Here is a 19,081-nt window from a genome sequence, read left to right as displayed (position 1 = left end):
CAACGTCAGATTGTGGAAATCCATACAAACATCTCTTCAGTGATGTGTGGCAAGAACAAAACACTGATTATACTCGATTGGTTGAAAGGTACACCTGACACAGCAACAAGTCTGGCACCCAAACTTCTGTTTTTCCCTGATTTTCCTTATCAGCACCATGGTAGTACCATGAAGACTCTGGTTCATGAAGACCCAAGTTCAAGAATAACTAGAGGATTTTGGGGTGTAGGCATAGAAGCTCAGGAATAGGTTAGCTTTGCCCTTCATAGCTGGTGTTGCCAAGAGGGTCTGTTTGGCATCATGACTGGAATTGTCTCAAAAATCATAAGGGTTTCTGGGGAGAGGCAGAATCCACCAATAAAATATTGGTCTCTGGGCAACCTGTTATAGTTTTTATCACCCTCATTTCATGACTACTCTTTTTTAATCTTTCAGATATCGTAATGGTTGATCTAGATTCCTGATGACAAGAAAAAGCAAGCAACATGCCTACCTTGACGATGACCAGTACAGAAGACCTGGGGAACTGCAGGCTGGTCAGCCTTATCTCAGGTACTTGGAAAGTTACGATGACAATCCTCATATGAAGGAGTAAAGGACGACCAGAAGGAATTAGTATGGATTTATACTGGTTAAATTTTGCCTGAACAAATGTATTGCCTTCTACATTTGAAGAGGACTGGTGGGTAAACTGTGGTCAGTTGGCTTGACTTTAACATTTATGTAATCTCCATGAACCTCAAGAAATCTATTGTTCTCTGATGTGTTGTCTAATGCAGGTTCTTCATTTCACTATTCTGAATGGACTCTGTGTTTTAAGGCTACTTGTGCTCATTCTCTGAAGCAAACAGGCAGCTGTCCAACCATATACTGCTTAGACAGCAAAACTATTTATCTTGATGGCATGGGTGTGGTCAAAACTATATGTAGACAGCAGAAGCTGATCTTAGCTTATAAACAACAAAATGAGATTTCACCAGAAGAACCTTCTTGTCTATAAGTGATATAGATTGTGTACTTAATTTGCCACTTTGTCCAGAGGTTAAAATTCTGTTCCCTTTTAAGGCACTGTGTCTAGAAGAAAATGGATAGGACGCTGTAAGTGGGATAACCAGTATTTGTCATGCATGTCTTTCTTTCCATCTTTCACTGATGATAAACACTCTTCAGCAGAGCAGTCATAAAGTAGTGACTATTCTGTGATTATTTTTCTTAATTTTAACTTTTCATAACCAAGCTTTTGTAATGAAATTACATGACTCAAACTGTGGTACTGCATAACAAAATTATCACCAAAGAGATTATTAATATTTGCCCATTTACGCTTTGCTGCCACCAAAGCATAGTTGATTGTTGTTACTTTTGTTGTAGTCTTAAACAGCATTTAACAATTTATTGTTTATCCTTGCTCACGGTTCAAAGTGTTCCATAGAGCTACATAACCTGTCCTGATCCTCGTGGATTTTCCCAGTAGAATACATTTTCTTGGCTTAGATCAAAACAAAACAAAATCATCACTAGAGGTTTATCTTTTCAATGGTAAGAAAACCATCCTTGAGCTTTGTAGCATAGTTTAAGAATACATAATTATGATATAAGACACAGTAAAACAGATAATTTGTCACACATTTTGATTACTTTTATCACATATTACCAAGCTTGAGAGTTAATTATATTTTGTAATCCCATTAAAAGCATAATCATTTTTGCATGCCAAAAATCTCATATTTATCACAACTGAGTTACCAGCTGAGAATTCTACCATTAGAAGGTAGAGCACTTCACAGAATAGATGAAGTGCCAGTCCTGATTTACTGATGGGGAAGCTGAAGTGGCAAGGGTGGAAGTGATATTCCTGTGGTATGTCAACAAAGAAATAGCAGCTGAGGGAATGAAGCAGTGCCAGTAGGGAGCATTTCTCATCAGGTAACAACATCAAGGTGTTTCAGTGGTCATGTACTCTTTATCTTTTATTTAGATGTTATTTAATCTTAGTGGAGGTGCCATTTTTAGGATTTTCTCCCCTTGCAGACTGAGTGGGGGTTTTTTTTGTTCATTTGTGGTTTTTTTTATTTTTGGTGGGGGTTTTTGTGGTTTTTTTGGTTGCTTGTTTTTTGTTGTTTTTGTGGTTTTTTTTTTTTTATTTTTTTAATATATATAATGTGATTAAAACAAGATTTTCCAAAAGTGGATGAAGACCATGGATTACAAAAAATATTGGAGACACTATCTGGGGAGTACTCGAATTTTCAAATCTTGCTGACATTCCCTCTGAAGCTGGACATTTTTATCTGCTGTAATTCAAGGAAATTTTACCAAAATGTTGACCCTGGCTTTATTTTATGATAGGAACTAGTTTTTCTAATATTTAGATTGTATTTTCTGTTGTAATTTTCCTATCTTCTCCAATTTAGCCATTCTGATGAGCATTTCCTTGAAGTTTTCCAGCTCTATTCTTTGTGTCCACAACAGTATTTTATAAGATATATTTAAAATATGAGAATTATTGGAAGAAATAAAATACTTCAGCCACTGAGACCTGGAATTATATATGACTTTCTCCAGGTAATGTTTTCTTTTGTTTTTCCTAAGTTATAATTGCCTCTGGTACCTTTATTTACTTCTTTACTTTCTTGGTAATTAATTAGATTTATTTGAAAAATTAAGCTCAGACTTGAGTTAAGTTTCAAGGAATAACGTTGTAAAAACACTATGGAAAAAAGAAAACCAGACTCTGGAACTTTTCCCGGCAGCCTGTAATCTATGATACATTCTCATTTTGTTGCTTTCTTGTTTGCACCATTAAAAATGTTTATGCAAAGGTGAAGTTTCTCTTCAGGTTTGGGAAGTTTTTTTAAAGTATTATGTGATTATTGAATTAACAAGTAGTGCTTTAATAGCCTAAATTTTCAAAGACTATAATGTACTACCAATAAACCTAAATTAATTAACAAACCGAATTTTTCACTTTTATCCAGCTACATAAATGCTGTACACCAAATCTAAGGTGTGTTTAATGTCTCAGAATAAGGCAATCATTAAGGTTGGAAAAGATCATCAAGTCCGACCATTAACTGCCAAATCCACCACCAGACTATGTTCCCAACTGCAACATCTATATGTCTTAAAAATACCTCCAGGGATGTTGGCTCAAAAACTTCCCTGAGCAATCTATTCCAATGCCTGGCAATCCTCTTGAAGAAGAATTTTCTTCATATCACAAAACCTGGATTCAGGTTCACACCTGAATTAGTTTTGAAATTTTGTTAGATTTGATCACATGTTTTCTTCCTATGACAGTATTAGAACTGGTGGAAGTTGTTAGCACAGTGCATTTACAGTGCATCAGGGAAGTTAAACAGAACCCTTTAAAAATAGAAATATTTGTGCTGAAGTTATTAGTGGGGAAAAAATAACCTGTAAAAATTTCAAGCAAATTTGAAATTTCATTGTCCATGAGTATTTGGAATGTTGCCCTGTATCTAAGAAAACCAATTAGTTTGGCTTTATTTAAGAAAAATAAAAGGTTTCTATATATTTGTTCTGAAGATTTAGTCAATTAATTTGCAAGCATTGGATAAAGATTCTGTATGATTTTTTATTGTTGTTTCCCCATGTATATGTTCAAAGTGTATTAGTTAGACAGATAACATTTTTCTTCAGGGTCCTCTGTGGTCCATCAGGTAAATAATTGATATTTTGTGCTGTGCAAATATGTAATTGTGTTTTCTGCAGTAAATAATAAAGGATCCAAGTTTTCTCTCCTTTTATTATCTTTACATAAGCATTAGGGACATCCCTCCAGAGACAAAGGGGAGGGAACACAGAGACTGCTTTTAGCTAAACCATGAACATTTTAACTTCTGCCTCTCTCCATTTATTGCAGAAAAAAATCCAAGAACAGAAGAGAATATTTTCAATACTACAAAGCATAGAACATGAAAGCTAGAAGATTATAGAATTAAGATTGTACATGGGTTTTCATGAATATTCCCTCTTACCCATAGGAGTACTGCTTCAGCCAAAACCTTCTGCGAATTCAAGAATATTAATCCTTTCATCGTCTTGGCTATTGCACTCATTGCAATGGTACCCATGGACTTCAAAATATGAATTTTTTCCCACTGTACCTTCATGGAGGTAAATTATTTCCCAGTGTCACAATTGAACAGTTGACAGTTATCTGCTGCATGAAATAAGCTAGCACCAAGTTTTCACTAATTTATGTTGAATAATTAGAGGCTCTGAGATATTTTCTTATTTTTTTTTCTCCACAAGAGAGTACTTAGCTCTAAACAGTATCCACCATGGTCAAAACCAGCTCCCAACATCTTTCAATCCAGCTGTGAAGGATTAGTATCTCTGCAAATCAGATCCTTGATCACCAATTTTGAAACCAAGAAAAAGCAGGGTTTTCTGTAACCCTCTCAGTGGCTCTCAGTTTCCTTTTACGTGGAATATTTTTTTTCCCTTCCTTTTCCTCAAGTCCATTTTATCAGGCCAAAGACTACTATTCTGATGTACAACAAACACAGAATTGATCAAAATTCACAACAGACCCTGTACTGAAACAGAGATTCTAGGCTGCTCAGAGAAAAATCTGGTTTTGGTTTTTGAACTTGGTCTTTTCCCTTTATATTTTCCCTTGATAAAAATGGATTTTTTTTTTTTTTTGTTGTAGTTCATTTTGGGGTGGGGGGGAACCCTGGGGAGTCCCTGGAGGGCCCCCTAGGCTGTGAGTTCACTGGCAGCAGCAGGCAGGCAAGGAGACTCCACACGGCTTCTGAGGGTGCTGATCAGATGGGAGTTTATTTAGGGTCCCATCCCCGGGAACAGCATGGTTGCTGAGGGAAAAGGTGGAAGGGGGAGGGGGAGAGGGCCTAGGGGATGGAAGGGCCAAGAGGGTAGGAAGGCTGAGGGGGGAAAGGCTAAGAGAGCGACTGGTCTCGCTCGCATGGTTTAAGAGGCAGATTGAAAGTGGGTGCAGAATCAGATTTGTGACAATGGGATTACAGACACAGGATGCTTCAGGGTAGGACCACAGGCTTGAGATATACCGTACATTTTGGAGGGGTGAGAGCATACCATTTAAATAAAATGCAATACTACATTTTTTTCTAGCTGGAACCTCCTGCAGAAACATTGGACTTGAACCAACCCTTACTTATGGCAAATTTCAACACCCCAGGAGCAGTGTCTGGAACATTAATTACCCTTTGGCCTGTTGTAAGGATGTAGAGAGCATGGCAGCCCGTCTCAAACAATGTTTAGGCTATGGAAGGACTTTGCCATGAGATAAGCACACAATGAAGGGACAGGATGGTGTTAACTCCAGGCCTGGTAGAGGTGAGGTCTGGCTGGTACATCCTGGCAATGATCCAGACAAAAATTCCCACTAGAAAACTATGCAGGGAAGCAACTATTCATACACATATCACAGTCAAAGAAAGATCATCCCCAGTTATGGGACAGAGGGCATCTGTGACCACTGATGCCACCGCCTCCCCACCACTCAATATAGCTCTGTGGATACCTGGAACTTGGGCTGTTCTAAGCCACTGTGATGGGAACTTGAGACAAGATAAAGGTGGCACTATTGTCCAAGTGCTTACAAGCCTGAGGAAGAAGGATGTGTTACTGCTAATGGACACAAAGAATGCAGAATTTTAGGGCCACAAGGAAAGCCAACCCAGCAACTCTGCTGAAAACATCGCCACCTCTATAAAAAGTCATACTTGTGGGGGAAAAGTGCAACCACAAACCACTACCCACTGACTCAAGAAATCTGGGCTTTTTCTGGTCTGTTTAGAGAGAGGGAATTGTTATTAGTCAAGTACTTAAAAAATGTCATCCTGTTTGTTTGCATACAAAATCCTTTTTTTTTCCCCTGAATACTACCGTGGAGGAAGGATCGAGTGGAGAATATGTTCAGATTCCTTTTTTTTTTTAAACTGATGTTCAATAAGCACTTTTTTTCTCCCCCAGACTGCAAACTTGTTTTGTCAGTAAACTCTGTCTGTTTTCATTGTCAGTGCAGGATTACTGAGATTACTTCCTAAGGGCATTCTGTGTCTCCCAAACATCACTGTGGCTGCTGCCAGCCACACTTGTAGACTCTTAGCAATTACCCATTCCTTGTTGCAGAAAAAGGAATAATTTTCATTATATTGAGTGATGACTTATGATATTGAACTGTAGCTTAAGTAACTATGTCAGTTGCTCTTCCTTTACCCATCAGTGCTGTAACCCCACGAGAAAGCCACCAGATTTGTCAGGCATGATTTGCTCTTAGTGTAGCTTTGTTGGCTGTCACCAACCACTTCTTTATTTTCACTGTGCCTTAGCTTAGATTTCAGGAAGATCTACTTCATGATCTTACTGTGCACAGAAGTAGGACTGACTGGCCTGTAGCTGCCTGAGTCTTCTTTATTCATTAAGGAACATATTTTGAAACTTTTTTGAATTCAAAAATTCTATCTGTTCTTTCTGCTTTATCAAGGTCTGTGATTGACAGCTGCAATTATTATCTTAGAATTGTAGAATCACAGAATTGCTTAGTTTGGAGAAGTCCTTTAAGATCACGTAGTCCATTAACCCAGTGCTGCCACATCCACCATAAATAAATGTTCCTAAGAACCATATTTAAATGTCTTTTACATCTCCAGTAGAGCTGGCAACAAAACCAAATTATGACAACAATGATTATGTGAAGACACCTATGCATGTAACATTTCTCTTAGAAATAAGACAAAACAGGAAGGTGCATGTCCAGTGGAAACAAGGTGAGGGGGCATGGGAAGAAAACAGAGATACTGTTTGCTGCTGTAGGGAGAAAATTGACAATATTTAAGGTGTGTTGGTCAAATGTCAAATTCTTCTTTCTGCCACTCTCCTCTTCTGCTGCAGAATATATTCATATTCACTTTCAGGACCAAGGGCTTCTGAGCAAAATATTCAATGACCAGAAAAAGGCCAGGACACAAGGGAATGGCAAAATTTGAATTCTAGGATTAGCAAAGGAACAATGGAAATTAACAGGAAATCAATGAGCTATATGTGAATTCAGATAAAGTGTCATTCTTAATAGAGGAACTAAGAGTAGGAAAATATTTGGAAACCTGAAGTCAGATTTGGCATGATGTCATATGAACCACTGCACCTTCACAAGAGATCTGATTCCAATTTCTAGATGACTTTCTATTACTTCTACACTGACTAATTTTGCAGGGGTTTATCATGCCTTTGCTTCTTGTTCTTGTCCTAAGAAGGCATAAAATTTCTTCAGAAGTGGAAGTCTGTGGCAGCTTCATTCTAGGGACTAATGGGTAGAGTGAAAAAATATCCTTTATTCCATTGTGTAAAGAGGGTCATTGTCAGATGTGGAGGGGTTCATATCAAACAAAAAGGTCTCCGAGGCTGAAGAGACAGATTCTTAGATTACTTCTTGCCATCCTTTCTAAAGAATAACAAGACCTTGATAACAGGAGCATGATACTTCCTTAACTGTTGAGATTTGACATTTATTCCAATTTTTTCAAGTCAGGTTTGTTTTTTTTTTCTTTCATACTACTCTCAGATTTTAGAGTGGAAATGACTCTGCAGATCTTTACTCCTTCAAAGGGTGCCCAGAGACGACATGTAAAGAGTTGTTAACCTCTCCTTTATCTCATTTTTTCATGGCTCTTCTTTCATATTTTGATTTCACCAGTCAGACCAAAAACTTTCTGTTTGATTTGCACTTTTTCATTTCAAAAGAGAAACTCATCTCTCTGAATACCTTTTTCTATTTTTTTTCAAGGAAGTTTATACTGAGATTTCATATTACAGTGACTATTATTTAAAGGAATTCTTACATGTCCATTGAGAATAAACTAATAACTATAAGTTGGACTATCCTTTATGAAGCAACTTACGTTTGTCTGACAGAAATTCACATCTTGTAAATGTCAACGAACTCCTGAGGATGTTATATCACAAAGTCATAAATGCCCTCCAGTTCACGGGATGAAGGCTTTAAATGGCCTGCAGAGCCATTCAAGGTCCCCTTTATGTGATGGAAAAAATCTCATTTTTTGTGAACACTTATATGTAGGTGTTGCTCTGAGTTTAACATTTGAATCATTTGTCAAAATAAAATTGAATAGTATGGTGGTTCAATAACACAAACGTTTGCCTTTACCACACTTAGAACATGTCTTCTTAGCTCTGGAGACCTAAAACTAAAAGTCACAAGTATAAAAATATGTCTATTAATTTTATTTTTTTTTTAGTTACAACTATTATGATCACAAGCTGTATCTGTGGAGACGTTTTTAGTGACTAACGGTTTCTTAGGAAGAAGATTGAACAAAAATATGTTGAAAGAAAGAGCAGATGAGATTTTGTCCTCATCCCACCAGCTTCTGACAGAGAGACTATGATCACTGGATATAGTTTTCTGCCATGTCAGGGATATACAAAAGGTGACCACACATGTTAATTTACCCTGGCACTTTTGGATAATTTTATACTTCTTCTCCTCCTAATCCTTAGGAGGATTTTCCCATAATTTTCTTAAAGCTAAAATTTTTATATATTCAACCAAATGGGACATTACAAAATTGTCCTTTACAAAACATACTTCTCTTCTGGAGGCTGGGGTTTCTTCTCTGTTAGTCTGGTACTTTGTAGGCAACACTTATGGCTCGACTAAACCAGTCCATTTACTCCAAAATTAATGGAATATGTGTTGGCCTGATTATTGCGGGTTCATTTGTGGCAAAGCTGCTCTCCTTCTCTACTGTATTCTCTGTATTTTGTCCTTCTTTTGTATTTCAAACTGATTTTATAGCAGGAGTCCTTGGGCTTAGTATCTTGTTTTTCTTTCTTTTTCTATTGCAGAATGCCATTCAAATTGTAGATTCAAGTTCTCAAGGTCATCCATTGCTTCCTCTGTGTTTACCTCGATCTTTGCTATTGATAATGCCTCTCAAATTTTCTTCAGTGACAGTATTCATTAGCATAGTCCTACTTTTGGTGGCAAAGGACATTAACAAAAATGCTCATTAAGTGGCAAGATCATTTCTGCACTGGTACTCTTTGTTCAGTAACTCCTGCTTTAAAACATGATGGGTGCAAAACCTTCTTTATTTTTGTGTCTTCTTTCATTCTCTCCATTCATATTCATTAGAAACTTTTCATGTGTCATTTCTCAAGGATATTTCTGTAGCCTAGATATGTTCAGCATATTGCACATCTTTTTTCCTCTAGACCAGTTCCTTTATCAAAGGTATACAATATGAAATTGCAACATGCAAAGCTTCAAAATTATAGTAAGAATGGATATGTACCACAGAAAGCAAAATATTGTAAATGCAACTCAAATGCCTATTTTGTGACACTAAGATATTAAGTTGTATATTCTCTGAAAATAGTTTGCTTTGGTGACTAGTATTATATTTACTAGGTTGTTACAACTCCCACAGAAGTAGAAACCTCAATTTTTGCACTTGGTAAGAGGAAACCAATCTGATTTCACTCAGCACAGCTGTCGGAACACTGAGACATCAGGGGAAGTACTTCTCACCACCAATAAGCTCTGAGAAGTATTTTAAAGCAAAGCTTTAATTACATTTGTCATTTCTGAGTGTCTAGCCCAAAAGAATTTAGCTTTGATGTTGCAGCATGAACACAATGCAGTTATCATGCTGAGATTTTTACCTTGTAGAAAATCAAGTGGGAGAAAATTTAAGTCTAAAAAGTATATTATGTGTAAGTAAATGAACTAGAAATATGCTGATATTGGAGATACCTTATTACTCAGAAGTCTAAATTAACTTTGTATTTTATCAGAGAAAAACAAAGAAATGTTATTTTTGTTAAGTTGAAATGTTTGGTCTATAAATTACAATTAGGTTAGTAAGCTTCCAGAAAATAAAGTTGTGGTAATGAGAGCACAGAGCTAAGTGTACTGTTACACTTAGTATAAATGAACATTTTGTTCCTGCAAGTATCAGATGCCCTGTGTTAAGCCTGAGTTAGGAAATGTGTGCAGAATATAAACACATCCCCCAGTGTGCTCTGCTGGACCTGTGGATACATGTAATAATTTTTGAGTATCTGGCCCTAGCTAATTTGTGGTAGACTTGTACCATATCTATTGTAGAAGTGGGAGGTGTTAGCAGATGAGGCACATTCAGTGAGGAGAGAGGTAATGCCAGTGGTGTTGGCAGTAAAAGCAGCACAGTGTCAAAGCCTGGAAACAGGCTCATTTGAGCAGATAATGGGCACCCAGATGAAGATGTGTAAACAGGTAATTCTGCCTGTCCTGAAAAACTGTCAGGTACAAAGGCATGATTGATGGGAGGGCACATCACAACAATAAGCATGTAATGGAGCTGAAAAGTTACAACTGTTCCGGTGAGTAGATGACATTCTTGTTGGAGGTGATTTAAAGGGAAAGAATGTGAGTGTTTAATATCCAAATCATCCTGAGCACTTTAACTCTTTAGTTTGTACATTTCAACAGTGGACTGGGCTGGCTTCCACAGTGAAGATGACACAAGCAGATGCACAGTGTCCTAGAGATGGTCCCATGGCTTGAGCAAGAGGGAGGAATTACTTTGTCTTTATTACATTGTAGGTACTAGGCATAACTCTGGTTTATATTCAGTGTCATGAAAAGTTTGCCTTGATGATGTTTCTGTGGCAGATCTTGTCACAAATCAAGAGTGTCTGCTCTGGAGGAGTACTGAGCCCCTTCTTTTTCTTTAATATGCTTTGTATCTTATCTGTGTTGGACAAAATTTTCCTTTTTTGTTTTCCTTTCCCGGTTGGCATTCTGCCTAGCTAAATGAAATGAATGAGCTTTGTTTTTAAGCATTTTGGGCAATTTATATTCTTTTTGCAAATTCACAGTTTTAATCACATAAAATAATTCACTACTCTCTGTCCAGACCAACCTGTAAGCCTTTTCTGTACACACCACTTTATGCCTACCTATCAGGGGAGTAAGTCTGTTCTCAATTGCTGTTGAAAGTGCATGTGTCTGGCCTGCATGAACCTATTGTAAAGATAGTGTGTACAGCCCTTGATATGTGATAGTTCAAGTATGAGAAGTCTATGACACAGCAGGAAAAAGCTCTTTGCCTGTGTGCCACTTTGATAGTTGGACTGTAGTCAGAAAAGCATACTCACGACAAAGTACCTTGTGAGGCAGTCCTCAAAGGAAAAGAATTGCAGGAAGGCTGGACTTTCTTCAACAAGGAAATCCTAAAGGCTCAGGAATAGGCCATCCCCATTGCCAAAAGATGTTCTGGAAGAGAAGAAGATCAACCTGGCTGAACAGGGGATTTTGGCTTGAACTCAGGAAAAAAGGGAAGTGTATCACCTTTCAAAGAAGGGGCAGGCAACTCAGGAGATATTGTGATTTTTATTGTGAGGGTTTGAAGGGAGGTAATTAGAGGAAAGCCCAGCTAGAAATTAATCTGTCTACTGCTGAAAATGACAGTAAAAAATTACTTTTATAAACATATTAGCAACAAAAAGAGAGGGTTAAGGTGAATCTTCATCCTTTATATAATGTGGGGGGAAATATAGTAACAAAGGATGAGGAAAAGAATAAGGTACATAATGACTTCTTGCTTCAGTCTTTAATAATCAGACTCCTTGTTCTCCAGGTACCTATCAACTTGAGATGGAATGCAGGGAAGGTGAGCAGAATGAAGCCTCCCATAATCCAAAGGGAAATGATCAGTGACCCTGCTACACCACACACACACAGAGAAGATTGTGGAGCCAGATCCCAGGAATCCATCCAAGGCTACTGAATGAGATGGTGGAAGCGCTTGCCAAGACTCTCTGTGTGATTTATCAACAGCCACAGCTCACTGGTGTGGTCCCACTTGACTGGAAATAGGACACCCATCTACAAGAAGGGCTGGAATACGGATCTAGGGAGTTACAGGCCTGTCACCCTGACCTTGGTTCTAAGGAAATTGCTGGAATAGAAAATTTTGAGTACCATCACACAGCAGGTGCAGGACAACCAGCGCATGAGGCCCAGACAGCATGAGGCTGGATGGCCTGGCCCAGAGAGAGGTGGTGAATCGTGCCACATCCAACTAGAAGCTAGTCACAAGTGGGTATTTTTCACAAGTAGTTCTTCAGGGCTCAATATTTGGGTCAGTTCTGCTTAATATCTTTATCAATAATCTGAATGAGGGAATCAAGTACACCCTCATTTTGCAGATGCTACCAAATTGGGAAGGAGTGTCAGTCTGCTGAAGGGTAGGAAGGGGCTACAGAAAGATCAGGGCAGGCCTTAGATCTCAGGATCCTTCTCCTTTTTAATTTTGTCAATTTTTACAAGTCCATTTTCAAGCTATTTTCTCACAAAAAAAAAAAACGTCAGCACCTTTCCTGCCTACCCTCATCGCTACTGAAGAAGTATCTTCCACACACAGGTTCAAGACACTGATTCGCATTCTTCCCAGGTGGGTTTAGTATTTTTGTCCTTTCAATTTCTTTGCAAATGCGTTTGGCACTTCCACAAGAAGCTACTTCTTGCTCAAACCTACAGTGCCCTTGTATAGAGTCGACTTCTGGGCTGGGAACTTAAAACTTAGCTTGTCATGGACAATTAAAGCAAAGTCAATATCCTCTCAGAAAGTCTCTAGGAAAGCTTCACTGTGAAATGTACCTTTTGCCTTTAGCTCAGTTATTTAACAAGCTATTAGTAGTTTAGTCAAGCAGAGGAAACAACTGAACTATTTAAATAACATTAGTGGTTTCACTGCAAAGGGATGAAGTTCAGGTGACGAAGATTGAATCTGTCTCCTTAAGAATAAATCAGTTCTAGAAGGCAAGAAAAACGAGGAGAGAGTTTAAGCAGTTGTGAACCCTGAACAGATTTTAAGTAGTAGTGGATGTATAAAATCCAGCATGCCTCCTTTATTTTCTTCTATAAAATCTGATTGCAAATGTGGAATATGAAAAAAAAAAAAAAAGGACAAAGACCCTTACTATGTAGGCTAATAAACCTCTTCAACTTGTCTACTGAATGCTGGAAAGAAATGCCTGATAGACTTAGTATCAATAAGATATTAAATAAATATTTTTTAAATTCCTTTTTTATATATAATTCCAACAAGCCTTTGGAATCTTCAAGGCTATTTTTCATGTTTTATTTATTTTTTTTTTAATTAAAGGTTTTTTTATTGTTTGATTTTCCTGACTTCTAGTTTGACTGAACAGGAAACTCAAAGTTATGTTATTGGAAGCTTCTTGAATCACTCTCCAATTTAATGTGATTCTCCTAAGAAGGTGAAGGTAACAAGAAACACACAGCTGCGCAGACTAGTTTAGGAGTTGGTTGTGCAAATCACTCAGCATATGTGCTTTCCAGGGCTAGTACTAGCTAAAAAAATTCTTGGCATAAGCTGTGACAGTGGGAGCAATGCCAGAGTCCTGAGGGCTAGGGAAAGGTTTGTAGAGGTTTATACTCAGCACTCTCTCTCTTTGTAAAGGTGTCACTTATTCCTCAAGGACCTGCTAGAGCTTTAGCTTGGGGATGGAAGTTTGCACTATGAACCAGAGGTAACTGCTGCTTCTGATGATCTGCTAAAGTTAATTTTGCAACTGGCAGCAAAGTGCTGAGTTAGGTCCCCATTTAGTCTGTCTCAACTTTCTCTGCTCAGATTCGTGTTAATGACAAACAGCTTTGTCCAAGGAGTAAATGAAAAGAAACTGTAGACTGAAATGACCTTAAATTATTGAGAGAGATTTTATCCTCCCCTGATCTCACAGGAACTCATATTCTACCCATCTGTGCAATGCAATCTTTTGTCTTCTGGCCAGTGCCACTGAAGAGCAGGTAAGTGTTTTGGATTGCTGCCTTAAAATATGTCAGTCAGATGAGGCCAATCTAGTTCTCTTGCACCTACCTATAAAGCATATGAGTAATTTTTGTGTCCCGCTTATGTATAAACAGTTTGCACATTGAGATATGTATTTACATATGCTAACCTGGTGATTTCTCTAGTCTATATAATTAAAAAATATATGTGTTTGAGAACACATTCTTCTTTGGTACCAGGCTAATGATAGAAAATTAAGACAGAGAAGAACTAAAATTCATCTGGGCTCTGGAGATCTTGGTTCATGCAAAGAGCTTTGTAGTCTTTTCTGACAGAAAAATTTAGTTTTAAAGGTGTCATAGATACTATTGTAACTTGTCTAGTAGTTTGAAATTTGGATAAAATCCTGTTGTATTTAATCTCGATAAACCCACATTGTAACTTACTCATTGCCTATATACTCTTGAGACTTGCAAAGGGTCATTAAGATCAGAGTCTGGGCAACAGTATGACAAAGATATACCAGGGTATGTACTTTACAGATGATTTTTATTTTCTGCTTTCAGATGTTTGACCAAAAGGAACAATAATTTATCTGATCAGCTTCTGAATACTTTCATGTTTGTTTTACATTCCTAAGTTTCCTAACATCCTAAAACTTCATTCTGCTAAATTGTCTTTTCAGTTCCATATGAAAAGGCAGACCACCAAGAGATCCCTTTTTTCTATCAATTAATCATCTGTTCAACTTATGAAACAGTCTGACAATTAAAAAGTAAGTCTATTGGCTATTTTAATTTGTAAAGTTTTGTTTCCTGGTCACTGCTTTTATAATGTATGTTTTTTGTTAAAGGGTTGATTAGTGTCCAAAATTTGATTCTAATGAAGACAGTACTGGACTTTAAAAAGCTTACAGCTGAAGAGATTGAAATCATCTATGGTCTCAGAGGAAGAATTCAGGAGCCACCAATGGCTATTTCCTTTGGTAACTCCTGTTATTTTACATTATTTCCAAGAGTCAGATATGAGAATATTATGCAAAATTCTCCCATAATTTTAATTATTTTTATATCCATATTTAATTTCATCTACAAAATATGTGTTACTTCTTTGCTCAAAAAATCAGCTGAAACAGCAAAATTTTCTTACCTATAAATGTCTTCTGAGATAAGCAGAAATGCCTCCTAAATACTAAAATGTTTTCCAGGTTAAAGGTTTTCAAGCCATATTTTCTTTCTTAATATACAGCCTTTCTTTGTGTAGAGCTCTAAGCCTGGCTGTTTTAAAGAAGTTATTTTAATTAGCCTAGCTCAATATGTCTTTCTCTCTTTTCTTTATAATTAACTATGTTTTCAAAGGTCTTTTCTCAATCCACACCTTTTATCAACAGTTATTTGAGACTCACTTCTGCATTTTGATAAAAGATTTTAACAAGTCCCTTACTCTGATCAGTACAATATCGCTGAAGATATGTGATCTGTAGATGACAATCTCCCAGCTTTTGTGAAGTGTCAGTCTGCTATTGCTGCCTTTAACTTGCGGTGAATTTATATTGATAATGTGACATTTTTAATCCTAAAATAATAATTACAAAAAATCAAAGAGTTAGAAAGCTCTGAGAAAATTCTATGCACTTAGTTGTTATCAAACAAGTACTAGCATCAAGGAATTATTTCTATAGTTGTCATGCTGAAACAATGCCTTTCATGTAATTGTCTCTGGACAAAGAGCTCAGACAAAGTTCTTCCTTCTCTTAACACACAATAAAAGAATATCATTTCAACCCGTGTATGCGGTGGTGCATCTGCACACATAGAACACAGCTCTTTCACTGCCCTGTACACAAAGCTGGTGCATAATTTTTCACCTGCCTCAGTAACTAAATAGACCTCAGGTGTATTTTCAGTGCATACTGTCTGACCTTGAAGCTCTCTATCTGAGTAAGAAGACTTCAACAGGAAGTCTAATTAGTCAGTTGGAGCACCTTGCAACCATTCTAGTTTTCTAAGACCAGTTTTGACATTGAGTTAATATGTTTTCCTAGGAGAATCCCAATGTCTCTGGTCAAGAGTGAAATAGCTTTTACATCTATCCATCTATCCAATATATAATAATGAAGAATCTTTCAACATTACAAAGTAGCTTAGGAGCCTCAGGAAAAAGACAGAAAATTTAAGTGCAAAATATTATGTAGGAAGAATGCCCTCAAGAAATGACATTCATCACCAGTTTCTGAACTAGAGCCTAAAATACACTCATTGAGGTTAGTCAATTGCCAGGTGCATGTTTAAAAACAAATTTCATTGCAGATAACTACAAAAGTCAGGAAAAAGGTCCATGTATGGAAATTGACCTCTTTAGAGACATGAGAAATTGAATATGTCATACTCAATAAGTGTTAATTTTATCATCTATAGAGATAGCTGAAATCTTTTGGATGTTGTGGTGATCAGTAACCTGAAAACAAAGTAACTAAACTTATTGCAGATTTTTTTTTCAGTTTGGTGAACTTTTTTCTTCAAAATGTTTTTCAAAGTTAAGAGAAATATTCTTATACACAAGCTAAAATATGAAGAAAACCTGTTTTTAAATTTGTTGATTTTTTTTTTTTCCTTTTCTTATTTTGCTTTCTATAGTGTGGTCTTTTTTACATGGTTTTTTGGAAAACAGCTGGTTTGGACAGACCTTGTGCTCAACATGAAAAAAAACCAAACATTTTGATAGTACATTCAAAATCTATTAAGTTTCTTCTATATGAATAAAAAATAATTGAAAAATATATGCGCTGAATTGGAAAGTTGAATGTGAAATTATTTTTGCTATCCTTACACACAATATTAATGACATTGAAGAAAACTTAGTTACTGATACTGATGAGATATTCCTGCCAAAACTTTCTTCTACATTTCTATGTTATTGTTCTACAGCTACTACATGAAAATTTATTCTACTAAACAATAGCAAGTTAAAAAATGCAAAAGGAATTGAAAGGAATTGGACAGGGCTAAGGAGTGGCACGAGAAATAAGGTTGATAGTGAAAAAGCTTAACATTTCTTTGTAAGGGATTGACCTTGGCTGGACACCAGTTGCCCACTGAGCCTCTCTGTAACTCCTCTCAGAGGGAAAAGGCAAGGAGAAAATAAGATGCAAAAAACCTCATGGGAGATGATAATAAAGGAAAAGCAAAGGTTGAAGATATAAAAATAAAGGAAAACAAAAGATTTTATTCTCTACTTCCCATCTACAGGGAATGTCTTGTTACTTCCCAGGAAGCAGAGTTTCAGCACGCCTACTGGTTGCTCTGGAAGAGAAGCATCATAAAAAATGCCTGCCTTTACCCTGTTCCCTGCACTTGCATCTTCATTTCTCCTTATTGCTGGGCAGATGGCTTATGGTGTGGAATATCCCCTTTGGTCAGTTGGGGTCAGCTGTCCTGGCTGTGTTTCCTCTCTAGACTTTTCCCACCCTGAGCCTGCTGGTGAGAGGGGGTGCTGAAGAGAGAGCACAGATGCTGTGCTGGAGCCTGCATGCCCTGACCTTGTGATCTCCAAAATCTCAAGGAACTGAAAAATACAGTAGTGGTACTGTACAGAGAGGGATCCAAACAAGGTGAATTTTGTAGGTTATCTTTTCCTGCAGCCACTGAAATTGTCAGTGATACAGTTTCTAAAGTGAGGGCCCCAAACTGTTTAATGCAAGAGATTTGTTGAGATTTTGGCTCATTTTCCAGTCTGAAATCTTTATCTGATTTTTTTCAACATTTGTTTCTGTGAAACATGTCTACCAAATGTCTGTGATGAGGGACCTTTAGCACACTCAAGAGGTTATTCAATTCCTTTCTAAATGATTGGTAACACTATCCAGCATGGTCTATGAGATCTTTCTGTGAAGCAAGAACTTGAATGTATTTTGTATGAAACAATCATGGAATAAAATTTAAAAATTATCTGTCAAGCGTGAACCAGAAGACGGCTTCAGCTTTGTGCCTTACCTACGAACTGTGGTTTTTAAAGATATCACCAGGTTTGAGGGATTTTCATGGGAGGCACTATCTACTTTCTCTTTGTCAAGAATCTTGGAGACTCTTTCAGAGTACTGGAGAGTAGGTGCAGCTACATTCCTCAATGTTTCTTAATCTTAGAATAATTTCCAATTAACTAGAAATATTATTGCAAGTATCAGTTACAGATTACTTTTCTTTCCAGTCAAAATTAGTGAAGAATATCTTCCCATCTTATTGATACTAGTGACTTCCTACTAATTTAGCCTTACTAAAAAGACTGATAAAGATCCACCCCATCCCCTTTAAAATCTGGTTATTCAAGAAAAGCTCTTTTTTGTACCTTGTTACTGTATCATTTATCTCTCTAACTCATAAAAGTATTAAAATTGAGCATTGAAAATATGGCAGTGCAGTTCACTTTGTAAGTGGTCTCTGACCAAATGTGTATGCTTTCAGGTGTATCTCAAAACAGATTTTACTCTCAGCAATTACAAAAAAATTATCCAATTTCTATTTTTTTTTAGATGAAATCAAATTTTTGCTCAGGAGAAAAACATTTAGAATGTAATTCAGTTTTTTCTTGCTTTAAGTAATGGCTGATGATTCCAGACTTCTGAAAAGGTCCTAGAAATTGTTGGAAAGCTGAAAGTGTTGTTAATAAAACAAGTGGCAAAACACATTTTCATCAAGGCATCACTGCCCTTATAAAATGACCCTTTTATTCCTCTCAGTGATGGCATATTGTTTATAGGTTGAGTAAGAAATGAAGAGAGGAAAAAATATCTCCTGAAGCATTTTTTTTTCTCAGAGAAGGTTAAATAGGACTCATGTTTTTTTTGTCTGTTTTCCTTTTTTTTTTTCTTTCCTAAGAGCAAGGAAGTGAACCTCATACAAGAGAGATTTCTGAACAATTGTGAGGAGGATTCCATTTTAAGAAAGGGATGAATGACAAGGATCATTGTTGCCACTTCTGCTTTGCTGCTTCCCTCAAGGATGAATTTTGGCTTCAAAGCTGAATGTAGAGGACAGTGAGCAGTTTTATTGGCTTGGGATGAGAGCAAAAGACAGACTATTAATTTGTGATCTGCACCAAGCTCTTCTTAGGTAATTTTCCCCTGCTGATATATATTTTTCCTTTTTTTTCTACAAGTACTCACATTTGCATTCTGGCTGATTGGCTGAAATAAAACCAAAATTTGAGAATGTAATCAGCTCTATTCAGACAGATCCTGCTACCTGTGC

General features: G+C 36.9%; 1 long non-coding RNA gene across 7 annotated transcripts in view; it reads left to right on the top strand.

Annotated features, from left to right (window-relative positions):
- Positions 1–341: 341 nt before the first annotated feature.
- The window catches only part of LOC135294338 (uncharacterized), a 39,872-nt gene continuing 21,132 nt past the window's right edge, over positions 342–19,081 (top strand). The window contains exons 1-7 of one of the 7 annotated variants that reach the window (XR_010356456.1): positions 342–552; positions 2,415–2,565; positions 3,887–4,140; positions 11,658–12,473; positions 13,786–13,852; positions 14,521–14,610; positions 18,710–18,943. This is a non-coding gene — a long non-coding RNA (uncharacterized LOC135294338). Of the gene's footprint in view, positions 553–2,414; positions 2,566–3,886; positions 4,141–7,335; positions 10,618–11,657; positions 12,474–13,785; positions 13,853–14,520; positions 14,611–18,709; positions 18,944–19,081 lie in introns of those variants that run through there. The other 6 variants (XR_010356455.1, XR_010356458.1, XR_010356457.1 and 3 more) reach the window with 6 other exon arrangements.

This window comes from Passer domesticus, chromosome 2, assembly GCF_036417665.1.
Source record: "Passer domesticus isolate bPasDom1 chromosome 2, bPasDom1.hap1, whole genome shotgun sequence".
In the NCBI taxonomy this organism is placed as follows: Eukaryota; Metazoa; Chordata; class Aves; order Passeriformes; family Passeridae; genus Passer; species Passer domesticus.
Note: the sequence above shows the minus strand (reverse complement) of the source record. Positions and strands in the feature narration are given on the sequence as shown.